At 39.4% G+C, this 15,880-nt stretch overlaps 1 pseudogene; it reads right to left on the bottom strand.

Annotated features, from left to right (window-relative positions):
• Positions 1-13,782: 13,782 nt before the first annotated feature.
• Positions 13,783-15,667, bottom strand: LOC112668922 (exocyst complex component 5-like; annotated as a pseudogene).
• Positions 15,668-15,880: the final 213 nt, after the last annotated feature.

Raw genomic sequence — 15,880 nt, 5'->3', positions numbered from 1 at the left:
TGGTGGTGGTGGTGGTGCTGAGGAACTAAAGTCCAGGACATGATTACCTACCTGAGCTATAAAACTTGCTAACTTAAAACTTCTGACAACTTTCTTCTTCTCAGTTCTATGTTTTCAGCTTTTGCAAATGAAAGTCTTAGGTACCTTTAGTGATTTCTTACTCCATTTCATGTTTATCAGTCATTTATATGGTCTAGACATTGTGCTAAATACCCAGGCATTGTGCTAAACACACTAACAACAATGTATACGGACATATGTTTGGAGATATTACAGGTTCAGTTCCAGACAACTGCAACAAAGAAAGTCAAATGAATTTTTTTTTTGTTTCCTAGTGCATGTAAAAGTGTTTACATTATACTGTAGTCTAACCAAGTAGCATTATGTCTAAAAAACCCCAATGTATATACCTTAATTAAAAATGCTTTATTGCTAAAAAATGCTAACCACCATCTAAGCCTCCTGCAGGCATAATCACTGATCACAGGTCACCATAACAAATACAATAATAATTTAAAAGTTTGAAATATTGTGAGAATTACCAAAATGTGACAGAGACACAAAGTGAACAATGCCATCAGAAAAGTGGTGCCAACTTGATGGGATGAGCACTGGATGTTATTCTGTATGTTGACAAATTGAACACCAATAAAATAATTTATTAAAAACAAAAACAAAAACAATTGGTTCTGGGGCTCCTGAGTGGTTCAGTCAGTTGAGTGCCTGACTTTTGATTTCAGTTCAGGTCATGATCTCAAGGTTGTGATATTGAGCCCCACATCCTGCTCTGTACTTAACAGGAAGTCTACTTGGGATTCTCCCTCTCTCCCTCCCTCCTTGCCCCCACCCCTACTTGTGGTCTCTCTCTCTTTCTCTCTCAAATAAATAAATAAAATCTTTATAAAAAAAAAAAAAAGAAAAATGGTGCCAACAGACTTGCTTGATTCGGGATTGCCACAAACCTTCAATTTGTAAAAAAAAAAAAAAAAAAAAAAAAAAAAGTTTCTGTGAAATACAATAAAGTGAAGCCCAATAGAACAAAGTATGCCTGCATATCAAAAAAGGGCACATTTGGGGCACCTGGGTGGCTCAGTGGTTGAGCGTCTGCCTTTGGTTCAGGTAGTGATCCCAGGGTCCTGGGATAGAGTCCCACATCAGGCTCCCTTAGGGAGCCTACTTCTCCCTCTGCCTATGTCTCTGCATCTCTCATGAATAAATAAATAAAATCTTTAAAAAACAAAAATGGGCACATTTATTGCCTCCATTTTACAGAGAAGAAAACTGGAACTCAGAAAGGTTGAGTGAACCGCTCAAAGTGCACGCAGCTTGTACAGAGCATAAGCCTATGGTGGTCATTGTCTCTATCATCACACTAGCCTGCCTCCCTGCAGTGTGTTCATGCTTCCACAGCACCTGATTAGGAGACTCTCTGGTTAGAAGGGGTTTCAGAGGAAGGTGCCTAGCTCAGCTGGTCTAGGGGAGGCTTTCTTAAGGAGAAGACTACCTTGAGGTTCAAACCATGTGAGGGGGCTGGCCAGTAAGGAAGAGGAGGGTGTCTCCAGTGGTGGGAATAGTTGTGTAGATGGTTCAAGGTGGGAGAGAGTGTGGCTTCTCTGAGGTTTTCCAAGGGGAAGGAGTGGTGAGCAATGATCAAAAGGAGGGAGCACCTGACTGGGGTAACTGGCTTCCTGGGATTAGCAGGCAGCTGCATTAGAGATCACCCATGTCTCAGCCCTCCAGGCAGGTGCCCCTCTCATGAACATTGCCCAGGTTCTCCATGGAAGCCTCTTGCCAGCTCAGGTAGTCACAGCTGGTTGGGGTTTCCTGGAACAGTCCTACTTCCATGAAGTTTAACAGTTCAGTAAGATTGGGTTCTTTAACTGTATAACTAAGTGTGATTTATTTGCATGTAATCTTTTACAAGCAATGTTTTCATATGAACAAAACAGTTGAATCAGAAAGTTTCCTTTGCTAGATCATCCTTTGATCTGGACATCTGATAATTGTGAATCTTCTGGAAACTTCCAGACCTTTAGCATCAGCATTCTTGGACAAACTCTTATTATCTGAACCTTCAAGGCTTTATAGCAGATGTTTTGAGTGCCCAGACCCCTTGGGATCTCCTTTTCTGGTCAGAGGGTGTGTCCTCCTCAGCTGCTCTTGGGGCTTGGGTCTCATTCCTGCTACCTGCCGGTGGAACCTTCTGGGGGGAGCTGAAGCTGCCTGCCCGGGAGTGGCTGCCTCTACCCCCTGGCACCTGGTTGCCTATAGCCTCTGACTGCCTGGCTCCGGTGGGGGCCATCGGAGTACAAAGCCCTTGCCTCCTATTCCAATAGCATGGTCCCTGCTCCAGAGTCCTTGTGGGATTAGGCTGGAGCCAGACTTCATCTGAGATCACATTCCTGCTTCTCTCTGCTCCCTACGCTGCTTCTTCCCTCCTTTCTAAGTTTTACAACTTATTGAACTATGGACATGTGGATCCTGTCTGGGCGCTGCTTCTGTGGACCCTAGCTTAGGACATCCACTCTGAGACATTCTGGTTTCTCCTGCTCCCTGGGGCCAGGGACAATTTTGGCAACTCCTGAGGATCAGGCACAGAGTGGGGGCTCTGTAGAGCTGAGATGGTGTAGATACCCATTAGACAGTGGCTATACCTACCTGGAGAAGGTGGTAGAGGATGCTTTCAGCCTTTCCAGTGAACAGAGCAATTCACTTGGTGGTGACCAAGGTAAGCAGGTTAATCAAAGGTGGTTGATTGGTGGCTGCATAATAGATGCAAACCAGATGTGAAGCTGGAAAATGGGGTAGAGGAAACTTGCAGGGCTCAGCGTTAGTGAGAAGAGGAAACTTGGGCCAGGACAAAATAGCCATGTTACTATTGCTGGTGATTCCAGAAAACCCCAGTCAGGGAGCAGAGAAGTGAGGCAGGCAATGGGGACAATACACTGTGAATGACTAGAGCTTCTTCCCAGAGGGGAGCTCTGGGGACCAGTGAGAAAGGTGGGACCTGAGGGCAGGAAGGTGGAGCAGTTGTTCATCAGCTCCTGCCCTTGTTGTCTGGGGGCTATTTCTGGGGCCATTAAGTCTCTGGCACTCCTAGTAGTTGGGTAAGTACCCAGGCCAGAAAAAAATGCCCAAGGAGGTGTTCACAGTGTGAAAGGAAAAATGAAATGGAATCACTTATATCAAGGAGTTTTAAAATGGAGTCAAGGGGCCATTAAGGAAATGGGCTTCATGTACAACCTTATTGTGTGGAAACTTGAGCTTTGAACTGGACCAAACAGCAAATATTCCAGGGACTATGCAGTAACATCTGCAACTTGCTATAGTTCAGACTTTACTTAGTGTTAGTCTCAGCAACCAATCATATTTAGCCAAGATTAATTTTCTATCACCACCACCAATCAAAATTCTTTGAAAACTGTGCAACAAGCATTCCCTTTTGTCTTTTAAAATCCTTGGCTTAGGGGAATTTTAAAAAAGAAAACCATATCTGGGGGCATCACAATGCCAGATTTCAGGTTGTACTACAAAGCTGTGGTCATCAAGACAGTGTGGTAGTGGCACAAAAACAGACACAGAGATCATTGGAACAGAATAGAGAACCCAGAAGTGGACCCTGAACTTTATGGTCAACTAATATTCGATAAAGGAGGAAAGACTATCCACTAGAAGGAAGACAGTCTCTTCAATAAATGGTGCTGGGAAAATTGGACATCCACGTGCAGAAGAATGAAACTCGACCACTCTCTTTCACCAGACACAAAGATAAACTCAAAATGGATGAAAGATCTAAATGTGAGACAAGATTCCATCAAAATGCTGGAGGAGAACACAGGCAACACCCTTTTTGAACTCGGCCACAGTAACTTCTTGCAAGATACATCCACGAAGGCAAAAGAAACAAAAGCAAAAATGAACTATTGGGACTTCATCAAGATAAGAAGCTTTTGCACAGCAAAGGATACAGTCAACAAAACTCAAAGACAACCTACAGAATGGGAGAAGATATTTGCAAATGACGTATCAGATAAAGGGCTAGTTTCCAAGATCTATAAAGAACTTATTAAACTCAACACCAAAGAAACAAACAATCCAATCATGAAATGGGCAAAAGACATGAACAGAAATCTCACAGAGGAAGACATAGACATGGCCAACATGCACATGAGAAAATGCTCTGCATCACTTGCCATCAGGGAAATACAAATCAAAACCACAATGAGATACCACCTCACACCGGTGAGAATGGGGCAAATTAACAAGGCAGGAAACAACAAATGTTGGAGAGGATGCGGAGAAAAGGGAACCCTCTTACACTGTTGGTGGGAATGTGAACTGGTGCAGCCACTCTGGAAAACTGGGTGGAGGTTCCTCAAAGAGTTAAAAATAGACCTGCCCTACGACCCAGCAATTGCACTATTGGGGATTTACCCCAAAGATACAGATGCAGTGAAACGCCGGGACACCTGCACCCCGATGTTTCTAGCAGCAATGTCCACGATAGCCAAACTGTGGAAGGAGCCTCGGTGTCCAACGAAAGATGAATGGATAAAGGAGATGTGGTCTATGTATACAATGGAATATTACTCAGCCATTAGAAATGACAAATACCCACCATTTGCTTCAACGTGGATGGAACTGGAGGGTATTATGCTGAGTGAAGTAAGTCAGTCGGAGAAGGACAAACATTATATGTTCTCATTCATTTGGGGAATATAAATAATAGTGAAAGGGAATATAAGGGAAGGGAGAAGAAATGTGTGGGAAATATCAGAAAGGGAGACAGAACGTAAAGACTGCTAACTCTGGGAAACGAACTAGGGGTGGTAGAAGGGGAGGAGGGCGGGGGGTGGGAGTGAATGTGTGACGGGCACTGGGGGTTATTCTGAATGTTAGTAAATTGAACACCAATAAAAAATTTAAAAAAAATAAAAAAAAATAAAATCCTTGGCTTACTTTTGTCCCCTAGGGAGATGCAATTTGGGTTGCTACCCTTATCTGTGCTCCTTAACTTGCAATTCTGGGACCCTAAATAAGTGCTTTTGTTTTATCTTACCTCTGCCTCTTTTCTTGGTTGAAGGTAGGAAGCACCTGTGGCATATACAGGAATGGAGGGGGTCTGGCTGGTGAATCCTACTGATAATGTGTCCTACCCGCCCTGTGTTAAAAGATAAACTGAGGCATATTAAAAATTTTAAGAGTTTATTTGAGTAAAAATCAATCTGAACAGGGTAGCATCCAATCCAGATTGGAGGAGCTGCACAAGATGAAAAGCTTTTAGGAAGAAGGGGGCAAGAGCAAAGAAGTTACAGCAGGCAAAAAGCAGGTTGGCTATTGCAAAGTTACTTTCCTATAGGGGATGGCAGGCGTCTGTCAGGCAGATACTCAGCTAGTGCCAATCAGGTGATTCCTGACTGACTGGTTTAAGATTCCATTTATGGGATTGGTGAAGCTGTAATGAAATGAGGTCTTGTTTGGTGATGTGAGACTTAGCATGAGTGACTCTGTTTTGAGCTTGTTGCCTTATGTCTTAACACCTCATTCCTTTAATCCTTACCATCACCTGTGGAGTACACTAGACTGCTCTCATTTCACAGGTGAGGACACTGATAAAGGCTGTGAGAGCCCACATTGGCTGCTGGGGAATGCAGAGCCCCAAGTTGCAGAGAGGAGACTCAAGTCAACCCCACCTAGAGCTCTTGTCCTACCACCGCTGAGTTACTTGGAGTCTAAATCAGAGCTTTCCCACATGTTATGAAGGCAAGGGCAGGTCTCCACCCTCTATGGACAAGTCCATCCCATCTTGGGGCCACTGCGTGCCTGCAGTGGCCTTGTTCCTAGGGGTATGACCTGTGGCTGAATGTCTCCATGTTCTCACTTGTCCTAGTTAGCCTTCCTCACACCTGGTGCCAGGAGGTCTTCCTCATTCATGATAAAGGAAATGTTCAACTTTTAATGTCTGTGGGCCCTGCTTCTGGGCTCCCAGGGAAGCTATACTTTAACAGTTACCAAGGTCAAAATGACTTGACAAAACCTCAAAGCATGAGCTCTGTTTCTGCCTTGAGCACACATTGTATGTCTGCTCTTAAAACAAAACAAAACAAAACAAAACAACCAAAAAGGAATACTCCAAACATAAAGATAAGAAAAATAAAGATACCTCCCTGGTTCCCATAAGTATAAAGTCCTAGAGCCTTGCACAAACTAAAACATAAGATAAAGTCTATAACTTTCTAGAATGTTCTTTGTCATGACGATTTATAACTCTTGATGTAAAAAAGTATATAATCCTATACCTCTGTTCCTTCTCTGGAGCATCCTCTTCTTTGTAAATATTGTATACCCTGGGCAGCTGTCTTTACTTGGGCTGGAATAAAATTCCTTTCTCTTTAAATTAAAAAAAAAGATTTGTTCATTTTGTGTTGATACTCACTGGATTCCTCATACAAGTTGTGAATTTCTGCTTGGGATTGAGAGGAGAGGCAGGTAGCTATGGTTCATGTTCATGTTCACGTCCACACAGGAGTGTGATGAGAATTTCCTTCTTGACACTCTGAACAGGAAGACCACAAAAGGGTTAAACACTTTATTTAGATGGCTTTGCTTGTTCTGGAGAATTAATGGAAGATAAGCTAAAAGTTCATTTATAAGAGTATTAAAGGATAATTATGATGGAGTAAGTGCAGAGGGTCAAAAGGCATTATGATGAACAGACTTATAACACAGAGCTAGGAAAAATAGTCTACAATATATTCAGTATATTCAGTAAATGCACCCAACATTTCCCCACAGATTCCACTATATGTGAAAATGTGTCTCTTTCTGCTTTCCCCCTTTCCCCTTTTTTTTCCTATTTTAATTAAAAGTATAGCAATTCAATCCTGGTTAGGTCGTCTATGAACTTATAATTATAAATTGATCCCAGGAACTTAAGAGTTTTAGGCAGATCCAAATAGGTGACCTTTTAATAGCAACAAAATTAAAAAAAAAGAAAAAAGACTTCATACGAAATCTGCTTCAATCAGATTAGATGGAAAGTGGGTAAAGCTGATTACAATCCACTAAAGACAGCATTTGGGCAGTATTTGTTCTTAAACAATAGTATTAATTCTTCTTTAACAGATATTATCTGGGGAAAAAAATCAATAATTAATGGGAACTCAGTATAAACTCAGTGTGCCATGTGACATAGGAAGAAGGAAAGACTGAAGCCTTGGATGTTGCCTGACTGGTGGTTGGTAGAAGGCACCTGAGTTCCTCAAGTTTGGGGTTAGATTTGAGCATTTTTGGATTTTTATGGATTTTTAAAAAGATTTTACTTAATTATTCATTAGAGACACAGAGAGAAGACAGAGACACAGGCAGAGGGAGAAACAGGCTCCCACAGGGAGCTCGATGTGGAACTCAATCCCAGGACCCAGGATCCAGGATAACGCCCTGAGCCGAAGGCAGATGCTCAAACACTGAGCTACCCAGGCGTCCCACCTGTTTGGATTTTTAAAACATAACAGCTTTTTGGAGGTATAATTCATGCACCATAAAATTCACCTCTGTTAAGTGTACAGTGCAAAGTTTTCAGTGACAGGATGTCAGCAATATTCTGAGGTTTTCAGCAGACACTTGATTGATACAATGATAGGAGCTTTGCTATGATCTTTATTAGAGGAGTGTGTCTATACAGGTGTGTGTGGAACAAGATGACCTGTCAGCTATCACCTGGTAGGGATGCCTTTTCCCAGAGGCATCCCTCAGCAACTATCCAGTTTCCAGGGATGTTTTGTTTGATACAAAGTGTATTAAAACAAACCTTTGAGCTACAATGAAAAATAGGTTGATTTTATGTGAGAATATGGATTTCTGCTTTTTACAGAGAGATCAGAAGAGCTATAGACTCAAGGCCCTTGTTTCCACATGGCCATGATGAACTGTTTAGCTGAGAAGTGTGACTCCCTTGGGAGAGGCATGTGTGCTCTGGTTCATCCCAGTCCCCACCACTCCTTATCCATTCCCAACACTGAGACTGTGTATCTGCAGTCATCTAAGAATAATGCAATTGATCTATCTATGTATCATCTGTATTTTAATTTAAAAATTGATCTAAGTTTGTTTCACATCAAATTTGTTTTGGTGAAAATTTAAGAAACAAGTAATCAGTTGCCACATGTAGTGAGATTGGAATAGGAACTGAATAAATAAATAGGCTTCAGTGTGAAGTTTTATGTTAAACTGGCTGGGAATTATATGTATTTTGCCTGTGCTTTTGGTGTTATAGCTATGAAATTATTGCCAAATCAAGTGTCTCAAAGCTTTCCCCCTATGTTTTCTTCTAAGAATTTTAGAGTTTGAGATCTTCAATCCGCTTTGAGGTAATTTTTTATATGATATAAGGTAAGGATCCAACTTTGCTATTTTGAATATGGATATCCAATTTTCCCCATATCATTTTTTGACCATTCCAGGTCTCCTGATATTCTATACGAGTTTTAGGATTTCTGTTTCTGCCATAAACATTATTGGGATATTGATGGAGATTGTATTGAGTCTATAGATCCCTCTGGGTAGTATGAACACCTTACAATATTAAGTCTTCCCGCCTATGAACAGAGGATGTCTTTTCATTTATTTGTTCTTGCATTTCTCTCAGCAACGTTTTATAGATTTCAGTTTATAAGTTTTCATCTATAAGTTTTCATTTCATCTTTTTGGTTAAGTTTATTCCTAAGTATTTTACTGTTTTTGATGCTATTGTAAATGGAATTTTTTCTTAATTTCCTTTTCAGATGTACATCTTTAGTGAATAGAAACATAACTAATTTTTGTGTTTGGATCTTTTATCCTGCTATGTGTGTTTACATGTGTGTACATGTGTGTGTGTATGTGTAATCTTCAGGGTTTTATATATATAATATCATGTCAGTTTGAATCAGTCCTCATTCTTGAAAGATTATATCAATTGGATAGAATGCTAGACTGACAACTATTTGTTTTAACGAGAGAAAATCAAATTTAATAGGCGTATATATGGGGAATCCACATGGTCATGGAAATTCCAAAAGCAGTCAGGCAAAATGAGCTATATATGTCATTCTGAACTAAGGAGAACTCTGGAATTTCAGAGAAAAGGAATGCGTTTTACAGGACAATAAGAGGGGCAGACGCTTGGCAATTAGATGTTTGCCCAACCATATAGATGGGTCACTCAGATGAAATTTCCCTATTAATAACCCTTATTCTGGGAAAGACCTCCATTTTAGATTTTTCTGTGACAATTATTCTCTCTCAGATTTTGAAGATATCATTTCACTGTCTTTTGGGCTTCCATTGTGGCTATAAAGAAGTCTAACTGTGGTTTCTTTGTAGGTAATTCTATTTTGTCTCTACTTGCTTTTTAAGATTTTCTTTTTGTCTCCTTGTTTGATAAATATTGTACTTTTGTATTTGTGGGATTCAAGTCCTTCATTAATTCTGGAAAATGCTTAGGATCAGGGCAAATACTTTCTCTCATTCTCTCCATTATCTCCTTTGGGAACTCTGGTTAGACACAAGTGAGGTCTTCTGTCTTTCTTGTTATCTCTTTTTCGTATTTTCCATATCATTTCTTTCCTGTATTGAAATCTGGGCATTTTCTTCAGTTTTTGTTTTCTTGTTTACTATTTCTTTCTTCAGTGAGGCAATGAGATTATTATTTTAGTGACTAGGAATTAAATATTTTCCCCAGAAATTTCATTTTTAAACTGTGTTCATTTAAAAAATTCTGGGGACACCTGGGTGGCACAGTGGTTGAGCGTCTACCTTCCACTCAGGTCGTGATCCCGGGGTCCTGGGATTGAGTCCTGCATTGGGCTCCTCGCAGGGAGTCTGCTTCTCCCTCTGACTATGTCTCTGCCTCTCTCTCTCTGTGTCTCTCATGAATAGATGAATAAGATCTTTTAAAAAATTCTAGATTGTTCAGTTTTGATAGTATTTTCAGACTTATTTATTTACATTTTATGTTTTTTTAAAAAGATTTTATTTATTCATTTGTGAGAGAGAGTGAGCAAGCACAGCAGGGGGAGGGGCAAAGGGAGAGGGAAAAGCAGACTTCTTGCTAGGCAGGGACCCTGACTTGGGTCTTGATCCCAGAACCCCAGGGTCATGACCTCAGCCGAAGGCAGCTGCTTCACTGCTGAGCCACTCAGGCACCCCAGATTTGCTTATTTTTTAATATCACTATTTATATCTTTAAACTTTTCATAACAATTTTATAGACTATATTTGATAATTCTAATACTTAAAATCTTGGGGGGAGGGTGTCTAAGTCTGATGCTTACTTTCTCACTTATTTCATTTTGAATCATCTGAATTTGAGCCATGAGAATTCTTAATAGATTATGAATATTTTTCCAGAAATGACTGCCCCTTTCCAGTGGCATTTCCAATTGGTGCTTTCCATGTGGTACCCAGATGATTGGGTGTACCAGATGATTTGGTACCAAAGAGCACAACCAACCTTGAAATGCTTTGATTTAGTTTTACTGCAATTATTTTATTTTAATTTCATAGGCTTACCTGGGTTACTCTCATGGTTAGGGCAGTGTAAGATTATTAGATCCATATAATCAATCATTAGGGTGGCCTAATTTTTTCTTTCTGGATCAGGGCAGAGAGAGGAAGGTTTTTCAGGATACTTACATTACCACACTTCCAGAAGCAGAAATCAAAGTAGCACTTCCAGATTTATACAATTTCTCTCTGATGTTGCACAGGTGTCGTCCCCACATGTATTTTTAATTTTTTTTGCATTCGTATCTTTTTGTTTACATATTATTCCTATTTCATTTGTTTACAAATTATTTAACTAAGTTGCATAAGACAGACAACTGTAACTGGCACAGACAGCTTTGGTTACAACCTCCACTACATAAGCACACTACTTGATTAGTGGGAATGGAAGTATGAAGTCATCTTTCAAAGTAACTATGGGCATTCAGTGTGCATTGGGCATCATTGTAGAGGAAATAGAAGATATCTGTTGGTTGACTAGAGATTATTTTAGAGATTCTCAACATAGTTTAAAATTTCGAAGACCACTGGTAGCTCATAAAGTACAATAGTACCTTGGTCCAGATAGCAACATTTTTGGTGCTCCATAGCTACCCACTCTGTCCACCTCAGATGTTATCTGAGTCTTAGTGGATATGCCAATGACTTCCTACCTTGAGCATCTGCAGCTATCTACTTGAAAGTATTATCTATCTATAGGAGTGCGCTTGGTGTTTGCATGGAGCAGGCACAAAGTTCTAGGGAGTTAGTGCCTCCAAGGTCAGCCCTCAGCCAGTAGAGGGATGAGTAGAGACAATTCTGAGGTATGTTCTACACAGTCTCTCAGTGGTTTCCAGGAGGATTGAACTCCAGTTGTCCACAGTGGCAACATGATCATGAATTCATCCTGCATTGTCTTCCTTCCTATCTCTGTCCCATACCCCTGTTTGCTTTTCCGTGTTTCCTGGACTCGTCTCCCAAATAAGCAACTTGTACCAAATGCTTGTTTCAGGATCTGCTTTGGAGTAAAATTGGGCTAAGATACCTTACTAAATCCCACTCTTCCTTCCCACTGTCTGTCCATTCAGTGGCAACAACTTTCAATCCTTTTAGCTCTTTCTAGAATTTATCTCCATCTTACTAAATAATTTGTTTATATAGATATTTCTTGATACAACTAGTTCAGATATCATGCTGTATTAGGACTTTGCTATCTTCTGTGCTTTCTTCTTTTTCTCATAGCATCCTTGTTATTTTTGTCAAACTGATTTCTGTTTACATTATTAGGACTATATAGTGTACTATAATTACATTTCAATCTTGTAGAACTTTTTGTTTTCCTGAAGTTAATTATTGCGTCTTTTATAATTTGCTTTATTTTCTAAGAACCTCACTAATTTTTTCCCCACCCTCTGGCAGGTTGCTATCACAGCATTTTTTTTATACTGCCAAGTATATCAGATAATATTACGAATCTACTGATTTATTTTCCCTACCAACATATCTCCTGAAGCCCTCCAATCTCCTCTCCAGTCTGGGCTCTGCACAGACATCATCTTGGAGTTTCTTCAAAATTCCAGAACTTTCTTTGGCTTTTCTCTTGTGTGACCCTGTCTCCTGGATCTCATATTTTCCTCTTACCTGATTTGCGGCCTTCATTTTATTTTATTTTTTGGAAATCTTAAAATGGTCTCTCATGTTTTATTTAAGATTTTTTTCTCACTTCTTTTTACAACTTGACACTGTACAACGAGTTCAAATAGCCAGTAAAACTACTGCTTAAAATTGCTTTTTATTTTTAAGGGTTCAGTAATTTATCCTTTGTGTATAACACCCAGTGCTCATCACATCATGTAGATTCCTTAATGCCCATCACCCAAATACCCCATGCCCCCCACTTCCCCTCCAGGAACCTTCAGTTTGTTTCCTATAGTTAAGAGTCTCTCAGGGCTTTTCTTCTCCTCTGTTGACTTCCCATTCAGTTTTCCTTCCCTTCTCCTAGGATCCTCTGCACTGTTTCTTATATTCCACATATGACTGAAACTATATGATAATTGTCTTTCTCTGACTGACTTATTTCACTAAGCATAATACTCTCCAGTTCCATCCACATCCGTGTAAATGATAGGTATTCATCATTTCTGATGGCTGAGTAATATTCCATTGTGTATACTTTCTTTATCCATTCATCTGTGATGGACATCTTGGCTCTTTCCACAATTTGGCTATTGTGAACATTGTTGCTGTGAACATTGGGGTGCAGGTGCTGCTTTGGATCACTACATTTGTATCTTTGGGGTAAATACCTAGTAATGCAATTGCTAGGTTGTAGGATAGCTTTATTTTTAATTTATTGAGGAATCTCCATAATGTTTTCCAGGGTGGCTGCACCAGCTTGCATTCCCACCAACAGTGGAAGAGGGTTCCCCTTTCTCCACAATTGTTGGCTTTAAGTAACAGAGGTATAATTTTTTTTTCCAGAGGTATAATTTGAATCCACATCAGAGATTTCTAAAATAGCAGTAGTACAAGCATATGACTCTCTAGTATCAAAAATCTGTTCTGGCTCTTCCTGGCTAAGGAACAGAACACTAGACAGCCTTCTAAAGCTGCCATGATTTCCTAAAAATTGCTTGATTAAAGTTGGCATAGTTCGTTTCTCTTTCTTACCTTGATAACACTAGGCTAACAGAAATGGAAGAAAATTGTCAGTAGTAGCACTGGACCTGAAAGTTTTGGTAAAATTCAGAAACATAGTTCTAAAGGAAAAGTAGTTTATTAAAATTAGGCCAAAAAGCCTACATTAAAGGAAAAAAATGCCAAGAATGAGCTGAACATTAAAGTTTATCTGTTCCTAGAAGATTATGAACAACACAAAGGAAACTGACACACCACATATAGATAAGAATGAATTCTTACAGAATAAGTTTATAGAAATGGTAGAGTAATAACCTTTCAAAATTTCCACTTGATGTTTAAAATTTTACAAGTTATTTGTTATGTCACCATATTAATCCAATTCAATCTTCAATCAGTAAGAATTTCTTCAGAAATGCCTTGAAAAAGATAATGACAGAAACTATAGATTGGAAAAGCAACCAGTTTTTACAAAGCTCATTTCCATACTTAGAATATATAATACTATCTTCAATTCCTGATTCCCCTTAAAATAGACTACCTGAAAAAAAAAATAAATAAAAAATAAAATAGACTACCTGTTTAGTCATCCCATCTTATTCCAGATGCTAGGACATCTTGTCAAAGATGCTCATAAACAAGTAAATGAAAATGTACTCCAAGTTCCATCAAAACTGTATTCATATTCTTCCCATCCATGGCATTTCTACTATTTTCCACTTGATTTCTTACATAAGCACAGACTTTAACACAGGCATTAGTATATTGAACCAAAACATTGTTTTCATCCTCTGGCTTAAAATCTGTTTTCTTTTGTTCTGCAGCCAAGATATGCTTCATCTGTCCAATCATAAAATTTTATGCCCTATCAATGCCAGTTTCCAATTTCATCTCCATTTATTCAATTATTTCTTTTTTCTTCTGAAGACATTCAGATTACTTAGAAGAGCTTATCATAAGGTGATCATTAAACTGCTTGTTAAAAAGCTGAAAAATAGTATTGGCCTGTTGCACAACATCCAAAAAATAGAAATTTGCCTTCCTAGAATCTGAAGAAGGAATTCCAGCAAGTCTTGTTTCCAAAGTGTAATCATTATGCTCAATACATAAAAATTCCACAAGAATGATAAAATTCTAAAGGCATTCCTTGTTAAATCAGAAGTATCAGAGAGCCTAGGACATCTTTCAAAGGCTTGTTTGGTTTCTTGTAAAAGATTAACCACCACTTTTTGAGATAGAAAAGTTTCCTCATGAGTATCAATAGCTGGCTCCAGTGGTAAGTCTAATTCTCTCTTTCAAATCCTGAATACCTCTTGTGCCAATGGATCTCTTTTGATGTTTTTTTGAGTCATAACAGCACTGTAGGATCACAGCACTTCTGCTTTTCAAATATCCAGTCTCCAAATAGGAGAAACTCAATATAGTTCTCCAAATAGAAAATGAGAATGGATTTGATAACCTTAAACAAGAAAGTCTGTTTATCAGTACCTATGTTAAACTGCATTAACTTACTGGAAAGATTTGTGGCCCTTGTATATAAATCATAGAGATTTTTGAGATATTTCTCTGCATCAGACTTCCTACATTCTCTCAACTGGTCTTCCACAAAGCTCTATAGTTTGACTTCAAATACATTTTGAATAAGTTTAGCCAGTACTATTTCTGGATTACTATATTATGCTATATGTTGGCAAATTGAATAATAATAATAATAATAATAATAATAAACTAAGGATATCTGCACTTGTTTGTTTACCTATGGACAGAGTATTGCTGCATTTGCAAATGTATCATTTCTCAAGTAAGTACTCCCCCTAGCACTGCTTTATATAAACATCAGCACAATGGGAATAACCCCTAAAATGAAGCAAAACTGCTGCTACTTCTCTCATTCTGGAGATTTCACCTTTTCTTTGAGCACTGGTAAACTCCTAAATCAGTTGGCTTTCTAAATCATGGTATTTACTAGCAATTTTGGATTTTTCTTCTGAAAATCTGTCAAAAGGTAACTCCTGGTCAATTAGGTGCAACTTCTAAATGATGTTTGCTGTCCTCTTTATCTTTTCAGAATTTGTAAAGACATCAGATTTCAATTCTCCAAAGTATTTCATCAATTTATGAGACTCTACTACCCCTTGTCTAGATGTGTTTACCCCTTCCAATTGGTCTCCAAGGTGAAAGACCTTAGTTGCTTCATAAATGATGTGCTCATCTAGTTCTGGAAATGTTGGAAGGCAACCTGATTGCTTTTCTGGAGCTCTTGTACCTTTTTGGCAAATTCCTTGGCTTCTTTCTAATACTGTTGCTCTAGTTTCTCCACTTTACTTTGAATCCTTACATCCATTATCTGGAGTTCCTGAATAGGATTACAAATTCTTCTAATAACCTTTTGGGATCAAGCTTCAGGTCTCCCTCTAGAGCATCCTCCTGGGGTTCTCCATACAAGTTGTTCAATATACTCATCTGCCACAAAAGGCCCCTCCAAGAGCTCAGCTGTTGTAGCCATTCTGGCCAGCTGAGAGGCTCACCTTGCACTGGACATGGTCTCCTCTTCCCGTGCTGCACCTCAGTGGTCCCCGCTCTGCTCGCCAGCTCTGGCTCCAGGCCACTGAGGGCCCCCCAGTCCCTACAGAGCCCAGGCCAGGCTGGAAGGGTGTCTGTGAAGAAAAGCCACAGATGCCTGTCAGCTGCCTGTGGCCTTCATTTTAGTGGAGTTCGT

This window comes from Canis lupus, chromosome 23 (genome assembly GCF_003254725.2).
Source record: "Canis lupus dingo isolate Sandy chromosome 23, ASM325472v2, whole genome shotgun sequence".
NCBI classification, from domain to species: domain Eukaryota; kingdom Metazoa; phylum Chordata; class Mammalia; order Carnivora; family Canidae; genus Canis; species Canis lupus.
This window is presented reverse-complemented; position numbering and strand designations above follow the sequence as displayed.